Source organism: Urocitellus parryii, chromosome 4, assembly GCF_045843805.1.
Source record: "Urocitellus parryii isolate mUroPar1 chromosome 4, mUroPar1.hap1, whole genome shotgun sequence".
In the NCBI taxonomy this organism is placed as follows: domain Eukaryota; kingdom Metazoa; phylum Chordata; class Mammalia; order Rodentia; family Sciuridae; genus Urocitellus; species Urocitellus parryii.
In genome coordinates this window covers 875,722-895,096 of record NC_135534.1, presented here as the reverse complement: position 1 = coordinate 895,096, position 19,375 = coordinate 875,722, and positions in this window count along the sequence as shown.

Here is a 19,375-nt window from a genome sequence, read left to right as displayed (position 1 = left end):
AACATCACAGTGATCCCCACCATGTGCTCTATGTTAGGTACATGTGGGAGCATCACAGTGATCCCCACCATGTGCTCTATGTCAGGTACATGTGGGAACATCACAGTGATCCCCACCATGTGCTCTATGTCAGGTACGTGTGGGAACATCACAGTGATTCCCTCCATGTGCTCTATGTCAGGTACATGTGGGAACATCACAGTGATCCCCACCATGTGCTCTATGTCAGGTACATGTGGGAACATCACAGTGATCCCCACCATGTGCTCTATGTCAGGTACATGTGGGAATATCACAGTGATCCCCACCATGTGCTCTATGTTAGGTATATGTGGGACCATCACAGTGATCCCCACCATGTGCTCTATGTTAGGTACATGTGGGAACATCACAGTGATCCCCACCATGTGCTCTATGTCAGGTACATGTGGGAACATCACAGTGATCCCCACCATGTGCTCTATGTCAGGTACATGTGGGAACATCACAGTGATTCCCTCCATGTGCTCTATGTCAGGTACATGTGGGAACATCACAGTGATTCCCTCCATGTGCTCTATGTCAGGTACATGTGGGAACATCACAGTGATCCCCACCATGTGCTCTATGTCAGGTACATGTGGGAACATCACAGTGATCCCCACCATGTGCTCTATGTTAGGTACATGTGGGAACATCACAGTGATTCCCTCCATGTGCTCTATGTCAGGTACATGTGGGAACATCACAGTGATCCCCACCATGTGCTCTATGTTAGGTACATGTGGGAACTTCACAGTGATCCCCACCATGTGCTCTATGTCAGGTATATGTGGGAACATCATAGTGATCCCCACCATGTGCTCTATGTTAGGTACATGTGGGAGCATCACAGTGATCCCCACCATGTGCTCTATGTCAGGTACATGTAGGAACATCACAGTGATCCCCACCATGTGCTCTATGTCAGGTACATGTGGGAGCATCACAGTGATCCCCACCATGTGCTCTATGTCAGGTACATGTGGGAACATCACAGTTATCCCCACCATGTGCTCTATGTCAGGTACATGTAGGAACATCACAGTGATCCCCACCATGTGCTCTATGTTAGGTATATGTGGGAACATCATAGTGATCCCTACCATGTGCTCTATGTCAGGTACATGTAGGAACATCACAGTGATCCCCACCATGTGCTCTATGTTAGGTACATGTAGGAGCATCACAGTGATCCCCACCATGTGCTCTATGTCAGGTACATGTGGGAGCATCACAGTGATTCCCTCCATGTGCTCTATGTCAGGTACATGTGGGAACATCACAGTGATCCCCACCATGTGCTCTATGTTAGGTACATGTGGGAGCATCACAGTGATTCCCTCCATGTGCTCTATGTCAGGTACATGTGAAAACATCACAGTGATCCCCCCCATGTGCTACATGACAGGTACATGTGGGAACATCACAGTGATCCCCACCATGTGCTACATGTCAGATACATGTGAGACCATCACAGTGATCCCCACCATGTGCTCTATGTTAGGTACATGTGGGAACTTCACAGTGATCCCCACCATGTGCTCTATGTTAGGTACATGTGGTAGCATCACAGTGATCCCCACCATGTGCTCTATGTTAGGTACATGTGGGAACATCACAGTGATCCCCACCATGTGCTCTATGTCAGGTACATGTGGGAACATCATAGTGATCCCCACCATGTGCTCTATGTTAGGTACATGTGGTAGCATCACAGTGATCCCCACCATGTGCTCTATGTTAGGTACATGTGGGAGCATCACAGTGATCCCCACCATGTGCTCTATGTTAGGTACATGTGGGAGCTTCACAGAGATCCCCACCATGTGCTCTATGTTAGGTACATGTGGGAGCATCACAGTGATCCCCACCATGTGCTCTATGTTAGGTACATGTGGGAGCTTCACAGAGATCCCCACCATGTGCTCTATGTTAGGTACATGTGGGAGCTTCACAGAGATCCCCACCATGTGCTCTATGTTAGGTACATGTGGGAGCATCACAGTGATCCCCACCATGTGCTCTATGTTAGGTACATGTGGGAACATCACAGTGATCCCCACCATGTGCTCTATGTTAGGTACATGTGGGAACATCACAGTGATCCCCACCATGTGCTCTATGTTAGGTACATGTGGGAACATCACAGTGATCCCCACCATGTGCTCTATGTTAGGTACATGTAGGAACATCACAGTGATCCCCACCATGTGCTCTATGTTAGGTACATGTGGGAACATGACAGTGATCCCCACCATGTGCTCTATGTTAGGTACATGTAGGAACATCACAGTGATCCCCACCATGTGCTCTATGTTAGGTACATGTGGGAGCATCACAGTGATCCCCACCATGTGCTCTATGTTAGGTACATGTGGGAACATCACAGTGATTCCCACCATGTGCTCTATGTTAGGTACATGTGGGAACATCACAGTGATTCCCACCATGTGCTCTATGTTAGGTACATGTAGGAACATCACAGTGATCCCCACCATGTGCTCTATGTTAGGTACATGTGGGAACATCACAGTGATTCCCACCATGTGCTCTATGTTAGGTACATGTAGGAGCATCACAGTGATCCCCACCATGTGCTCTATGTCAGGTACATGTGGGAATATCACAGTGAACCCCACCATGTGCTCTATGTTAGGTACATGTGTGAACATGACAGTGATCCCCACCATGTGCTCTATGTTAGGTACATGTGGGAGCATCACAGTGATCCCCACCATGTGCTCTATGTCAGGTACATGTGGGAACATCACAGTGATCCCCACCATGTGCTCTATGTCAGGTACATGTGGGAACATCACAGTGATCCCCACCATGTGCTCTATGTTAGGTACATGTGGGAGCATCACAGTGATCCCCACCATGTGCTCTATGTTATGTATATATGGGAACTTCACAGTGATCCCCACCATGTGCTCTATGTCAGGTACATGTGAGAGCATCACAGTGATCCCCACGATGTGCTCTATGTTAGGTACATGTGGGAACATCACAGTGATCCCCACCATGTGCTCTATGTTACGTACATGTGGGAACATCACAGTGATCCCCACCATGTGCTCTATGTTAGGTACATATGGGAGCATCACAGTGATCCCCACCATGTGCTCTATGTCAGGTACATGTGGGAGCATCACAGTGATCTCCACCATGTGAGCTATGTCAGGTACATGTAGGAACATCACAGTGATCCCCACCATGTGCTCTATGTTAGGTACATGTGGGAACATCACAGTGATCCCCACCATGTGCTCTATGTTAGGTACATGTGGGAACATCACAGTGATCCCCACCATGTGCTCTATGTTAGGTACATGTGGGAACATCACAGTGATCCCCACCATGTGCTCTATGTTAGGTACATGTGGGAACATCACAGTGATCCCCACCATGTGCTCTATGTTAGGTACATGTGGGAACATCACAGTGATCCCCACCATGTGCTCTATGTTAGGTACATGTGGGAACATCACAGTGATCCCCACCATGTGCTCTATGTCAGGTACATGTGGGAGCATCACAGTGATCCCCACCATGTGCTCTATGTTAGGTACATGTGGGAACATCACAGTGATCCCCACCATGTGCTCTATGTCAGGTACATGTGGGAACATCACAGTGATCCCCACCATGTGCTCTATGTTAGGTACATGTGGGAACATCACAGTGATCCCCACCATGTGCTCTATGTCAGGTACATGTGGGAGCATCACAGTGATCCCCACCATGTGCTCTATGTTAGGTACATGTGGGAGCATCACAGTGATCCCCACCATGTGCTCTATGTCAGGTACATGTGGGAACATCACAGTGATCCCCACCATGTGCTCTATGTTAGGTACATGTGGGAACATCACAGTGATCCCCACCATGTGCTCTATGTTAGGTACATATGGGAGCATCACAGTGATCCCCACCATGTGCTCTATGTGAGGTACATGTGGGAGCATGACAGTGATCCCCACCATGTGAGCTATGTCAGGTACATGTAAGAACATCACAGTGATCCCCACCATGTGCTCTATGTTAGGTACATGTGGGAACATCACAGTGATCCCCACCATGTGCTCTATGTTAGGTACATGTGGGAACATCACAGTGATCCCCACCATGTGCTCTATGTTAGGTACATGTGGGAACATCACAGTGATCCCCACCATGTGCTCTATGTTAGGTACATGTGGGAACATCACAGTGATCCCCACCATATGCTCTATGTTAGGTACATGTGGGAACATCACAGTGATCCCCACCATGTGCTCTATGTCAGGTACATGTGGGAGCATCACAGTGATCCCCACCATGTGCTCTATGTTAGGTACATGTAGGAACATCACACTGACCCCACCATGTGCTCTATGTTAGGTACATGTGGGAACATCACAGTGATCCCCACAATGTGCTCTATGTTAGGTACATGTAGGAACATCACAGTGATCCCCACCATGTGCTCTATGTTAGGTACATGTGGGAGCTTCACAGTGATCCCCACCATGTGCTCTATGTTAGGTACATGTGGGAGCATCACAGTGATCTCCACCATGTGCTCTATGTGAGGTACATGTGGGAGCATCACAGTGATCCCCACCATGTGCTCTATGTTAGGTACATGTAGGAACATCACAGTGATCCCCACCATGTGCTCTATGTCAGGTACATGTGGGAACTTCCCAGTGATCCCCACCATGTGCTCTATGTAAGGTACATGTGGGAACTTCACAGTGATCCCCACCATGTGCTCTATGTTAGGTACATGTGGGAACATCACAGTGATCCCCACCATGTGCTCTATGTTATGTACATGTGGGAACATCACAGTGATCCCCACCATGTGCTCTATGTTAGGTACATGTAGGAACATCACAGTGATCCCCACCATGTGCTCTATGTCAGGAACATATGGGAGCATCACAGTGCTCCCCACCATGTGCACTATGTTAGGTACATGTGGGAACATCACATTGATCCCCACCATGTGCTCTATGTGAGGTACATGTGGGAACATCACAGTGATCCCCACCATGTGCTCTATGTTAGGTCCATGTGGGAACATCACAGTGATCCCCACCATGTGCTCTATGTTAGGTACATGTGGGAGCATCACAGTGATCCCCACCATTTGCTCTATGTTATGTACATGTGGGAACTTCACAGTGATCCCCACCATGTGCTCTATGTTAGGTACATGTGGGAACATCACAGTGATCCCCACCATGTGCTCTATGTTAGGTACATGTGGGAACATCACAGTGATCCCCACCATGTGCTCTATGTCAGGTACATGTGGGAACATCACAGTGATCCCCACCATGTGCTCTATGTTAGATACATGTGGGAACTTCACAGTGATCCCCACCATGTGCTCTATGTTAGGTACATGTAGGAACATCACAGTGATCCCCACCATGTGCTCTATGTTAGGTACATGTAGGAACATCACAGTGATCCCCACCATGTGCTATATGTTAGGTACATGTGGGAACATCACAGTGATCCCCACCATGTGCTCTATTTTAGGTACATGTGGGAGCATCACAGTGATCCCGACCATGTGCTCTATGTTAGGTACATGTGGGAACATCACAGTGATCCCCACCATGTGCTCTATGTTAGGTACATGTGGGAGCATCACAGTGATCCCCACCATGTGCTCTATGTTAGGTACATGTGGGAACATCACAGTGATCCCCACCATGTGCTCTATGTTAGGTACATGTGGGAGCATCACAGTGATCCCCACCATGTGCTCTATGTTAGGTACATGTGGGAACATCACAGTGATCCCCACCATGTGCACTATGTTAGGTACATGTGGGAACATCACATTGATCCCCACCATGTGCTCTATGTCAGGTACATGTGGGAACATCACAGGGATTCCCTCCATGTGCTCTATGTTAGGTACATGTGGGAACATCACAGTGATCCCCACCATGTGCTCTATGTTAGGTACATGTAAGAGCATCACAGTGATCCCCACCATTTGCTCTATGTTATGTACATGTGGGAACTTCACAGTGATCCCCACCATGTGCTCTATGTTAGATACATGTGGGAACTTCACAGTGATCCCCACCATGTGCTCTATGTTAGGTACATGTAGGAACATCACAGTGATCCCCACCATGTGCTCTATGTTAGGTACATGTAGGAACATCACAGTGATCCCCACCATGTGCTATATGTTAGGTACATGTGGGAACATCACAGTGATCCCCACCATGTGCTCTATGTCAGGTACATGTGGGAGCATCACAGTGATCCCCACCATGTGCTCTATGTTAGGTACATGTGGGAACATCACAGTGATCCCCACCATGTGCTCTATGTTAGGTACATGTGGGAACATCACAGTGATCCCCACCATGTGCTCTATGTTAGGTACATGTAGGAACATCACAGTGATCCCCACCATGTGCTCTATGTTAGGTACATATGGGAACATCACAGTGATCCCCACCATGTGCTCTATGTTAGGTACATGTGGGAACATCACAGTGATCCCCACCATGTGCTCTATGTTAGGTACATGTGGGAACATCACAGTGATCCCCACCATGTGCTCTATGTTAGGTACATGTGGGAACATCACAGTGATCCCCACCATGTGCGCTATGTTAGGTACATGTGGGAACATCACATTGATCCCCACCATGTGCTCTATGTTAGGTACATGTAGGAACATCACAGTCATCCCCACCATGTGCTCTATGTCAGGTACATGTGCGAGCATCACAGTGATCCCCACCATGTGCTCTATCTTAGGTACATGCAGGAACATCACAGTGATCCCCACCATGTGCTCTATGTTAGGTACATGTGGGAACATCACATTGATCCCCACCATGTGCTCTATGTTAGGTACATGTAGGAACATCACAGTCATCCCCACCATGTGCTCTATGTTAGGTACATGTGGTAGCATCACAGTGATCCCCACCATGTGCTCTATGTTAGGTACATGTGGGAACATCACAGTGAACCCCACCATGTGCTACATGTCAGGTACATGTGTGACCATCACAGTGAACCCCACCATGTGCTCTATGTCAGGTACATGTGGGAGCATCACAGTGATCCCCACCATGTGCTCTATGTTAGGTACATATTGGAACATCACAGTGATCCCCACCATGTGCTCTATGTTAGGTACATGTGGGAACATCACAGTGAACCCCACCATGTGCTCTGTGTTAGGTACATGTGGGACCATCACAGTGATCCCCACCATGTGGTCTATTTTAGGTACATGTGGGAACTTCACAGTGATCCCCACCATGAGCTCTATGTCAGGTACATGTGGGAGCATCACAGTGATCCCCACCAGGTGCTCTATGTTAGGTACATATGGGAACATCAGAGTGATTCCCTCCATGTCCTCTATGTCAGGTACATGTGGGAACATCACATTGATCCCCACCATGTGCTCTATGTCAGGTACATGTGGGAACATCACAGTGATCCCCACCATGTGCTCTATGTTAGGTACATGTGGGAGCATCACAGTGATCCCCACCATGTGCTCTATGTTAGGTACATATGGGAACATCACAGTGATTCCCTCCATGTGCTCCATGTTAGGTACATGTGGGAACATCACAGTTATCCCCACCAGGTGCTCTATGTCAGGTACATGTGGGAACATCACAGTGATCCCCACCATGTACTCTATGTTAGGTACATGTGGGAGCATCACAGTGATTCCCTCCATGTGCTCTATGTCAGGTACATGTGGGAGCATCACAGTGATCCCCACCATGTGCTCTATGTTAGGTACATGTGGGAACTTCACAGTGATCCCCACCATGTCCTCTATGTTAGGTACATGTAGGAGCATCACAGTGATCACCACCATGTGCTCTATGTTAGGTACATGTAGGAGCATCACAGTGATCCCCACCATGTGCTCTATGTCAGGTACATGTGGTAGCATGACAGTGATCCCCACCATGTGCTCTATGTTAGGTATATGTGGGAACTTCACAGTGATCCCCACCATGTGCTCTATGTCAGGTACATGTGGTAGCATGACAGTGATCCCCACCATGTGCTCTATGTTAGGTTCATGTGAGACCATCACAGTGATCCCCACCATGTGCTCTATGTTAGGTATATGTGGGAACATCACAGTGATCCCCACTATGTGCTCTATGTTAGGTACATGTGGGAACTTCACAGTGATCCCCACCATGTGCTCTATGTTAGGTACATGTGGGAACATCACAGTGATCCCCACCAGGTGCTCTATGTCAGGTACATGTGGGAACATCACAGTGATCCCCACCATGTGCTCTATGTTAGGTACATGTGGGAGCATCACAGTTATTCCCTCCATGTGCTCTATGTCAGGTACATGTGGGAACATCACAGTGATCTCCACCATGTGCTCTATGTTAGGTACATGTAGGAGCATCACAGTGATCCCCACCATGTGCTCTATGTTAGGTACATGTAGGAACATCACAGTGATCCCCACCATGTGCTCTATGTTAGGTACATGTGGGAACATCACAGTGATCCCCACCATGTGCTCTATGTTAGGTACATGTGGGACCATCACAGTGATCCCCACCATGTGCTCTATGTTAGGTACATGTGGGAGCATCACAGTGATCCCCACCATGTGCTCTATGTTAGGTACATGTAGGAGCATCACAGTGATCCCCACCATGTGCTCTATGTCAGGTACATGTGGGAACATCACAGTGATCTCCACCATGTGCTCTATGTTAGGTACATGTAGGAGCATCACAGTGATCCCCACCATGTGCTCTATGTTAGGTACATGTAGGAGCATCACAGTGATCCCCACCATGTGCTCTATGTCAGGTACATGTGGGAACATCACAGTGATTCCCTCCATGTGCTCTATGTTAGGTACATGTGGGAACATCACAGTGATCCCCACCATGTGCTCTATGTCAGGTACATGTGGGAACATCACAGTGATTCCCTCCATGTGCTCTATGTTAGGTACATGTGCGAACATCACAGTGATCCCCACCATGTGCTCTATGTCAGGTACATGTGGGAACATCACAGTGATTCCCTCCATGTGCTCTATGTTAGGTACATGTGGGAACATCACAGTGATCCCCACCATGTGCTCTATGTTAGGTACATGTGGGAACATCACAGTGATCCCCACCATGTGCTCTATGTCAGGTACATGTGGGAGCATCACAGTGATCCCCACCATGTGCTCTATGTTAGCTACATATGGGAACATCACAGTGATTCCCACCATGTGCTCTATGTTAGGTACATGTGGGAATATCACAGTGATCCCCACCATGTGCTCTATGTCACGTACATGTGGGAACATCACAGTGATTCCCTCCATGTGCTCTATGTTAGGTACATGTGGGAACATCACAGTGATCCCCACCATGTGCTCTATGTTAGGTACATGTAGGAACATCACAGTGATCCCCACCATGTGCTCTATGTCACGTACATGTGGGAACATCACAGGGATTCCCTCCATGTGCTCTATGTTTGGTACATGTGGGAACATCACAGTGATCCCCACCATGTGCTCTATGTTAGGTACATGTGGGAACATCACAGTGATCCCCACCGTGTGCTCTATGTCACGTACATGTGGGAACATCACAGTGATCCCCACCATGTGCTCTATGTTAGGTACATGTGGGAACTTCACAGTGATCCCCACCATGTGCTACATGTCAGGTACATGTGGGAGCATCACAGTGATCCCCACCATGTACTGTATGTCAGGTACATGTGGGAACATCACAGTGATCCCCACCATGTGCTCTATGTTAGGTACATGTGGGAACATCACAGTGATCCCCACCATGTGCTCTATGTCACGTACATGTGGGAACTTCACAGTGATCCCCACCATGTGCTCTATGTCAGGTACATGTGGGAGCATCACAGTGATCCCCACCATGTGCTCTATGTCACGTACATGTGGGAACATCACAGTGATTCCCTCCATGTACTCTATGTTAGGTACATGTGGGAACATCACAGTGATCCCCACCATGTGCTCTATGTCACGTACATGTGGGAACATCACAGTGATTCCCTCCATGTGCTCTATGTTAGGTACATGTGGGAACATCACAGTGATCCCCACCATGTGCTCTATGTTAGGTACATGTGGGAACATCACAGTGATTCCCTCCATGTGCTCTATGTTAGGTACATGTAGGAACATCACAGTGATCCCCACCATGTGTTCTATGTTAGGTACATTTGGGAACATCAGAGTGATCCCCACCATGTGCTCTATGTTAGGTACATGTGCGAACATCACAGTGATCCCCACCGTGTGCTCTATGTCAGGTACATGTGGGAGCATCACAGTGATCCCCACCATGTGCTCTATGTTAGGTACATGTGGGAACATAACAGTGATCCCCACCATGTGCTCTATGTTATGTACATGTGGGAACATCACAGTGATCCCCACCATGTGCTCTATGTTAGGTACATGTGGGAACATCACAGTGATCCCCACCGTGTGCTCTATGTCAGGTACATGTGGGAGCATCACAGTGATCCCCACCATGTGCTCCATGTCAGGTACATGTGGGAACATCACAGTGATCCCCACCATGTGCTCTATGTTAGATACAAGTGCGAACATCACAGTGATCCCCACCATGTGCTCTATGTCAGGTACATGTGGGAACATCATAGTGATACCCACCATGTGCTCTATGTCAGGTACATGTGGGAGCATCACAGTGATCCCCACCATGTGCTCTATGTCAGGTACATGTGGGAACATCACCGTGATCCCCACCATGTGCTCTATGTCAGGTACATGTAGGAACATCACAGTGATCCCCACCATGTGCTCTATGTTAGGTACATGTGGGAACATCACAGTGATCCCCACCATGTGCTACATGTCAGGTACATGTGGGAACATCACAGTGATCCCCACCATGTGCTCTATGTCAGGTACATGTGGGAGCATCACAGTGATCCCCACCATGTGATCTATGTTAGGTACATGTGGGAACTTCACAGTGATCCCCACCATGTGCTACATGTCAGGTACATGTGAGACCATCACAGTGATCCCCAACATGTGCTCTATGTTAGGTACATGTGGGAACATCGCAGTGATCCCCACCATGTGCTCTATGTCAGGTACATGTAGGAACATCACAGTGATCCCCACCATGTGCTCTATGTTAGGTACATGTGGGAACTTCACAGTGATCCCCACCATGTGCTACATGTCAGGTACATGTGAGACCATCACAGTGATCCCCAACATGTGCTCTATGTTAGGTACATGTGGGAACATCGCAGTGATCCCCACCATGTGCTCTATGTCAGGTACATGTGGGAGCATCACAGTGATCCCCACCATGTGCTCTATGTCAGGTACATGTGGGAGCATCACAGTGATCCCCACCATGTGCTCTATGTCAGGTACATGTGGGAGCATCACAGTGATCCCCACCATGTGCTCTATGTTAGGTACATGTAGGAACATCACAGTGATCCCCACCATGTGCTCTATGTCAGGTACATGTGGGAGCATCACAGTGATCCCCACCATGTGCTCTATGTCAGGTACATGTGGGAGCATCACAGTGATCCCCACCATGTGCTCTATGGTAGGTACATGTGGGAGCATCACAGTGATCCCCACCATGTGCTCTATGTCAGGTACATGTAGGAGCATCACAGTGATCCCCACCATGTGCTCTATGTTAGGTACATGTGGGAACATCACAGTGATCCCCACCATGTGCTCTATGTTAGGTACATGTGGGAGCATCACAGTGATCCCCACCATGTGCTCTATGTTAGGTACATGTGGGAGCATCACAGTGATCCCCACCATGTGTTCTATGTTAGGTACATGTGGGAACATCACAGTGATCCATACCACGTGCTCTATGTTAGGTACATGTTGGAACATCACAGTGATCCCCACCATGTGCTCTATGTTAGGTACATGTAGGAGCATCACAGTGATCCCCACCATGTGCTCTATGTTAGGTACATGTGGGAGCATCACAGTGATCCCCACCATGTGCTCTATGTTAGGTACATGTGGGAACATCACAGTGATCCCCACCATGTGCTCTATGATAGGTACATGTGGGAGCATCACATTGATGCCCACCATGTGCTCTATGTCAGGTACATGTGGGAGCATCACAGTGATCCCCACCATGTGCTCTATATCAGGTACATGTGGGAGCATCACAGTGATCCCCACCATGTGCTCTATGTCAGGTACATGTGGGAGGATCACAGTGATCCCCACCATGTGCTCTATGTTAGGTACATATGGGAACATCACAGTGATCCCCACCATGTGCTCTATGTTAGGTACATGTGGGAGCATCACAGTGATCCCCACCATGTGCTCTATGTCAGGTACATGTCGGAACATCACAGTGATCCCCACCATGTGCTCTATGTTAGGTACATGTGGGAACATCACAGTGATCCCCACCATGTGCTCTATGTTAGGTACATGTGGGAACATCACAGTGATCCCCACCATGTGCTCTATGTTAGGTACATATAGGAACATCACAGTGATCCCCACCATGTGCTCTATGTTAGTGACATGTGGGAACATCACAGTGATCCCCACCATGTGCTCTATGTTAGGTACATGTGGGAACATCACAGTGAACCCCACCATGTGCTCTATGTTAGGTACATGTGGAAGCATCACAGTGATCCCCACCATGTGCTCCATGTCAGGTACATGTGGGAACATCACAGTGATCCCCACCATGTGCTCTATGTCAGGTACATGTGGGAGCATCACAGTGATCCCCACCATGTGATCTATGTTAGGTACATGTGGGAGCTTCACAATGATTCCCACCATGTGCTCTATGTTAGGTACATGTGGGAGAATCACAGTGATCCCCACCATGTGCTCTATGTTAGGTACATGTGGGAACATCACAGTGATCCCCACCATGTGCTCCATGTCAGGTACATGTGGGAACATCACAGTGATCCCCACCATGTGCTCTATGTCAGGTACATGTGGGAGCATCACAGTGATCCCCACCATGTGATCTATGTTAGGTACATGTGGGAGCTTCACAATGATTCCCACCATGTGCTCTATGTTAGGTACATGTGGGAGCATCACAGTGATCCCCACCATGTGCTCTATGTTAGGTACATGTGGGAACATCACAGTGATCCCCACCATGTGCTCTATGTTAGGTACATGTGGGAGCATCACAATGATTCCCACCATGTGCTCTATGTTAGGTACATGTGGGAGCATCACAGTGATCCCCACCATGTGCTCTATGTTAGGTACATGTGGGAGCATCACAGTGATCCCCACCATGTGCTCTATGTTAGGTACATGTGGGAACATCACAGTGATCCCCACCATGTGCTCTATGTCAGGTACATGTGCGAGCATCACAGTGATCCCCACCATGTGCTCTATGTCAGGTACATGTGGGAGCATCACAGTGATCCCCACCATGTGATCTATGTTAGGTACATGTGGGAGCATCACAGTGATTCCCACCATGTGCTCTATTTTAGGTACATGTGGGAACATCACAGTGATCCCCACCATGTGCTCTATGTCAGGTACATGTAGGAACATCACAGTGATCCCCACCATGTGCTATATGTTAGGTACATGTAGGAACATCACAGTGATCCCCACCATGTGCTCTGCGTTAGGTACATGTGGGAGCATCACAGTGATCCCCACAATGTGCTCTATGTCAGGTACATGTGGGAACATCACAGTGATCCCCACCATGTACTCTATGTTAGGTACATATGGGAACATCACAGTGATTCCCACCATGTGCTCTATGTTAGGTACATATGGGAACATCACAGTGATCTCCACCATGTGCTCTATGTTAGGTACATGTGGGAACATCACAGTGATCCCCACCATGTGCTCTATGTTAGGTACATGTGGGAACATCACAGTGATCCCCACCATGTGCTCTATGTCAGGTACATGTGGAAGCATCACAGTGATCCCCACCATGTGCTCTATGTTAGGTACATGTGGGAACATCACAGTGATCCCCACCATGTGCTCTATGTTAGGTACATGTGGGAGCATCACAGTGATCCCTACCATGTGCTCTATGTCAGGTACATGTGGGAACATCACAATGATCCCCACCATGTGCTCTATGTCAGGTACATGTGGGAGCATCACAGTAATCCCCACCCATGTGCTCTATGTTAGGTACATGTGGGAACATCACAGTGATCCCCACCATGTGCTCTATGTTAGGTACATGTGGGAACATCACAGTGATCCCCACCATGTGCTCCATGTTAGGTACATGTGGGAGCATCACAGTGATCCCTACCATGTGCTCTATGTTAGGTGCATGTGGGAACATCACAGTGATCCCTACCATGTGCTCTATGTCAGGTACATGTGGGAACATCACAGTGATCCCCACCATGTGCTCTATGTCAGGTACATGTGGGAACATCACAGTGATCCCCACCATGTGCTCTATGTTAGGTACATGTGGGAACATCACAGTGATCCCCACCATGTGCTCTATGTTAGGTGCATGTGGGAACATCACAGTGATCCCTACCATGTGCTCTATGTCAGGTACATGTGGGAACATCACAGTGATTCCCTCCATGTGCTCTATGTTAGGTACATGTGGGAGCATCACAGTGATCCCTACCATGTGCTCTATGTTAGGTGCATGTGGGAACATCACAGTGATCCCTACCATGTGCTCTATGTTAGGTACATGTGGGAACATCACAGTGATCCCCACCATGTGCTCTATGTCAGGTACATGTGGGAGCATCACAGTGATCCCCACCATGTGCTCTATGTCAGGTACATGTGGGAGCATCACAGTGATCCCCACCATGTGCTCTATGTTAGGTACATGTGGGAACATCACATTGATCCCCACCATGTGCTCTATGTTCGGTACATGTAGGAACATCACAGTGATCCCCACCATGTGCTCTATGTTAGGTACATGTGGGAACATCACCGTGATCCCCACCATGTGCTCTATGTCAGGTACATGTGGGAGCATCACAGTGATCCCCACCATGTGCTCTAAGTTAGGTACAAGTGGGAACATCACAGTGATCCCCACCATGTGCTCTATGTTAGGTACATGTGGGAGCATCACAGTGATCCCCACCATGTGCTCTATGTCAGGTACATGTGGAAGCATCACAGTGATCCCCACCATGTGCTCCATGTCAGGTACATGTAGGAACATCACAGTGATCCCCACCGTGTGCTCTATGTCAGGTACATGTGGGAACATCACAGTGATCCCCACCATGTGCTCTATGTTAGGTACATGTGGGAGCATCACAGTGATCCCCACCATGTGCTCTAAGTTAGGTACAAGTGGGAACATCACAGTGATTCTCACCATGTGCTCTATATTAGGTACATGTGGGAGCATCACAGTGATCCCCACCATGTGCTCTATGTCAGGTACATGTGGAAGCATCACAGTGATCCCCACCATGTGCTCCATGTCAGGTACATGTAGGAACATCACAGTGATCCCCACCGTGTGCTCTATGTCAGGTACATGTGGGAGCATCACAGTGATCCCCACCATGTGCTCTATGTGAGGTACATGTAGGAACATCACAGTGATCCCCACCGTGTGCTCCATGTCAGGTACATGTAGGAACATCACAGTGATCCCCACCATGTGCTCTATGTGAGGTACATGTAGGAACATCACAGTGATCCCCACCATGTGCTCCATGTCAGGTACATGTAGGAACATCACAGTGATCCCCACCGTGTGCTCTATGTTAGGTACATGTGGGAACATCACAGTGATCCCCACCATGTGCTCTATGTGAGGTACATGTGGGAGCATGACAGTGATCCCCACCATGTGCTCTATGTTAGGTACATGTAGGAACATCACAGTGATCCCCACCATGTGCTCTATGTTAGGTACATGTGGGAGCATCACAGTGATCCCCACCATGTGCTCTATGTTAGGTACATGTGCGAACATCACAGTGATCCCCACCATGTGCTCTATGTCAGGTACATGTGGGAACATCACAGTGATCCCCACCATGTGCTCTATGTTAGGTACATGTAGGAACATCACAGTGATCCCCACCATGTGCTCTATGTCAGGTACATGTAGGAACATCACAGTGATCCCCACCATGTGCTCTATGTTAGGTACATGTGGGAGCATCACAGTGATCCCCACCATGTGCTCTATGTCAGGTACATGTGGGAGCATCACAGTGATCCCCACCATGTGCTCTATGTCAGGTACATGTGGGAACATCACAGTGATCCCCACCATGTGCTCTATGTCAGGTACATGTGGGAGCATCACAGTGATCCCCACCATGTGCTCTATGTCAGGTACATGTAGGAACATCACAGTGATCCCCACCATGTGCTCTATGTTAGGTACATGTAGGAACATCACAGTGATCCCCAACATGTGCTCTATGTTAGGTACATGTGGGAGCATCACAGTGATCCCCACCATGTGCTCTATGTTACGTACATGTGGGAGCATCACAGTGATCCCCACCATGTGCTCTATGTTACGTACATGTGGGAGCATCACAGTGATCCCCACCATGTGCTCTATATTAGGTACATGTGGGATCATCACAGTGATCCCCACCATGTGCTCTATGTTAGGTACATGTGGGAACATCACAGTGATCCCCACCATGTGCTCTATGTTAGGTACATGTGGGAACATCACAGTGATCCATACCATGTGCTCTATGTCAGGTACATGTGGTAGCATCACAGTGATCCCCACCATGTGCTCTGTGTTAGGTACATGTAGGAGCATCACAATGATCCCCACCATGTGCTCTATGTCAGGTACATGTGGGAGCATCACAGTGATCCCCACCATGTGCTCTATGTCAGGTACATGTAGGAACATCACAGTGATCCCCACCATGTGCTCTATGTTAGGTACATGTGGGAACATCACAGTGATCCCCACCATGTGCTCTATGTCAGGTACATGTAGGAGCATCACAGTGATCCCCACCATGTGCTCTATGTCAGGTACATGTAGGAACATCACAGTGATCCCCACCATGTGCTCTATGTTAGGTATATGTAGGAACATCACAGTGATCCCCATCATGTGCTCTATGTTAGGTACATGTGGGAGCATCACAGTGATCCCCACCATGTGCTCTATGTTACGTACATGTGGGAGCATCACAGTGATCCCCACCATGTGCTCTATGTTAGGTACATGTGGGATCATCACAGTGATCCCCACCATGTGCTCTATGTTAGGTACATGTGGGAACATCACAGTGATCCCCACCATGTGCTCTATGTTAGGTACATGTGGGAACATCACAGTGATCCCCACCATGTGCTCTATGTTAGGTACATGTGGGAACATCACAGTGATCCCCACCATGTGCTCTATGTTACGTACATGTGGGAGCATCACAGTGATCCCCACCATGTGCTCTATATTAGGTACATGTGGGATCATCACACTGATCCCCACCATGTGCTCTATGTTAGGTACATGTAGGAACATCACAGTGATCCCCACCATGTGCTCTATGTTAGGTACATGTGGGAACATCACAGTGATCCATACCATGTGCTCTATGTTAGGTACATGTGGGAACATCACAGTGATCCATACCATGTGCTCTATGTCAGGTACATGTGGTAGCATCACAGTGATCCCCACCATGTTCTCTGTGTTAGGTACATGTAGGAGCATCACAATGATCCCCACCATGTGGTCTATGTTAGGTACATGTAGGAGCATCACAGTGATCCCCACCATGTGCTCTATGTCAGGTACATGTGGGAACATCACAGTGATCCCCACCATGTGCTCTATGTTAGGTACATGTGGGAACATCACAGTGATCCATACCATGTGCTCTATGTCAGGTACATGTGGTAGCATCACAGTGATCCCCACCATGTTCTCTGTGTTAGGTACATGTAGGAGCATCACAATGATCCCCACCATGTGGTCTATGTTAGGTACATGTAGGAGCATCACAGTGATCCCCACCATGTGCTCTATGTTAGGTACATGTAGGAGCATCACAGTGATCCCCACCATGTGCTCTATGTTAGGTACATGTGGGAACATCACAGTGATCCATACCATGTGCTCTATGTCAGGTACATGTGGGAACATCACAGTGATCCCCACCCTGTGCTGTATGTTAGGTACATGTAGGAGCATCACAGTGATCCCCACGATGTGCTCTATGTTAGGTACATGTGGGAGCATCACAGTGATCCATACCATGTGCTCTATGTCAGGTACATGTGGGAGCATCACAGTGATCCCCACCATGTGCTCTATGTTAGGTACATGTGGGAACATCACAGTGATCCCCACCCTGTGCTGTATGTTAAGTACATGTAGGAACATCACGGTGATCCCCACCATGTGCTCTATGTCAGGTACATGTGGGAACATCACAGTGATCCCCACCATGTGCTCTATGTTAGGTACATGTAGGAGCATCACAATGATCCCCACCATGTGGTCTATGTTAGGTACATGTGGGAACATCACAGTGATCCATACCATGTGCTCTATGTCAGGTACATGTGGGAACATCACAGTGATTCCCACCCTGTGCTGTATGTTAGGTACATATAGGAGCATCACAGTGATCCCCACCATGTGCTCTATGTTAGGTACATGTGGGAGCATCACAGTGAACCCCACCATGTGCTCTATGTCAGGTACATGTGGGAGCATCACAGTGATCCCCACCATGTGCTCTATGTTAGGTACATGTGGGAACATCACAGTGATCCCCACCATGTGCTCTATGTCAGGTACATGTGGGAACATCACAGTGATCCCCACCATGTGCTCTATGTTAGGTACATGTAGGAGCATCACAGTGATCCCCACCATGTGCTCTATGTTAGGTACATGTGGGAGCATCACAGTGATCCGCACCATGTGCTCTATGTTACGTACATGTGGGAGCATCACAGTGATCCCCACCATGTGCTCTATGTTAGGTACATGTGGGAACATCACAGTGATTCCCACCATGTGCTCTATGTCAGGTACATGTAGGAGCATCACAGTGATCCCCACCATGTTCTCTATATTAGGTACATGTGGGAACTTCACAGTGATCCCCACCATGTGCTCTATGTTAGGTACATGTAGGAACATCACAGTGATCCCCACCATGTGCTCTATTTTAGGTACATGTAGGAACATCACAGTGATCCCCACCATGTTCTCTATATTAGGTACATGTGGGAGCATCACAGGGATCCGCACCATGTGCTCTATGTTACGTACATGTGGGAGCATCACAGTGATCCCCACCATGTGCTCTA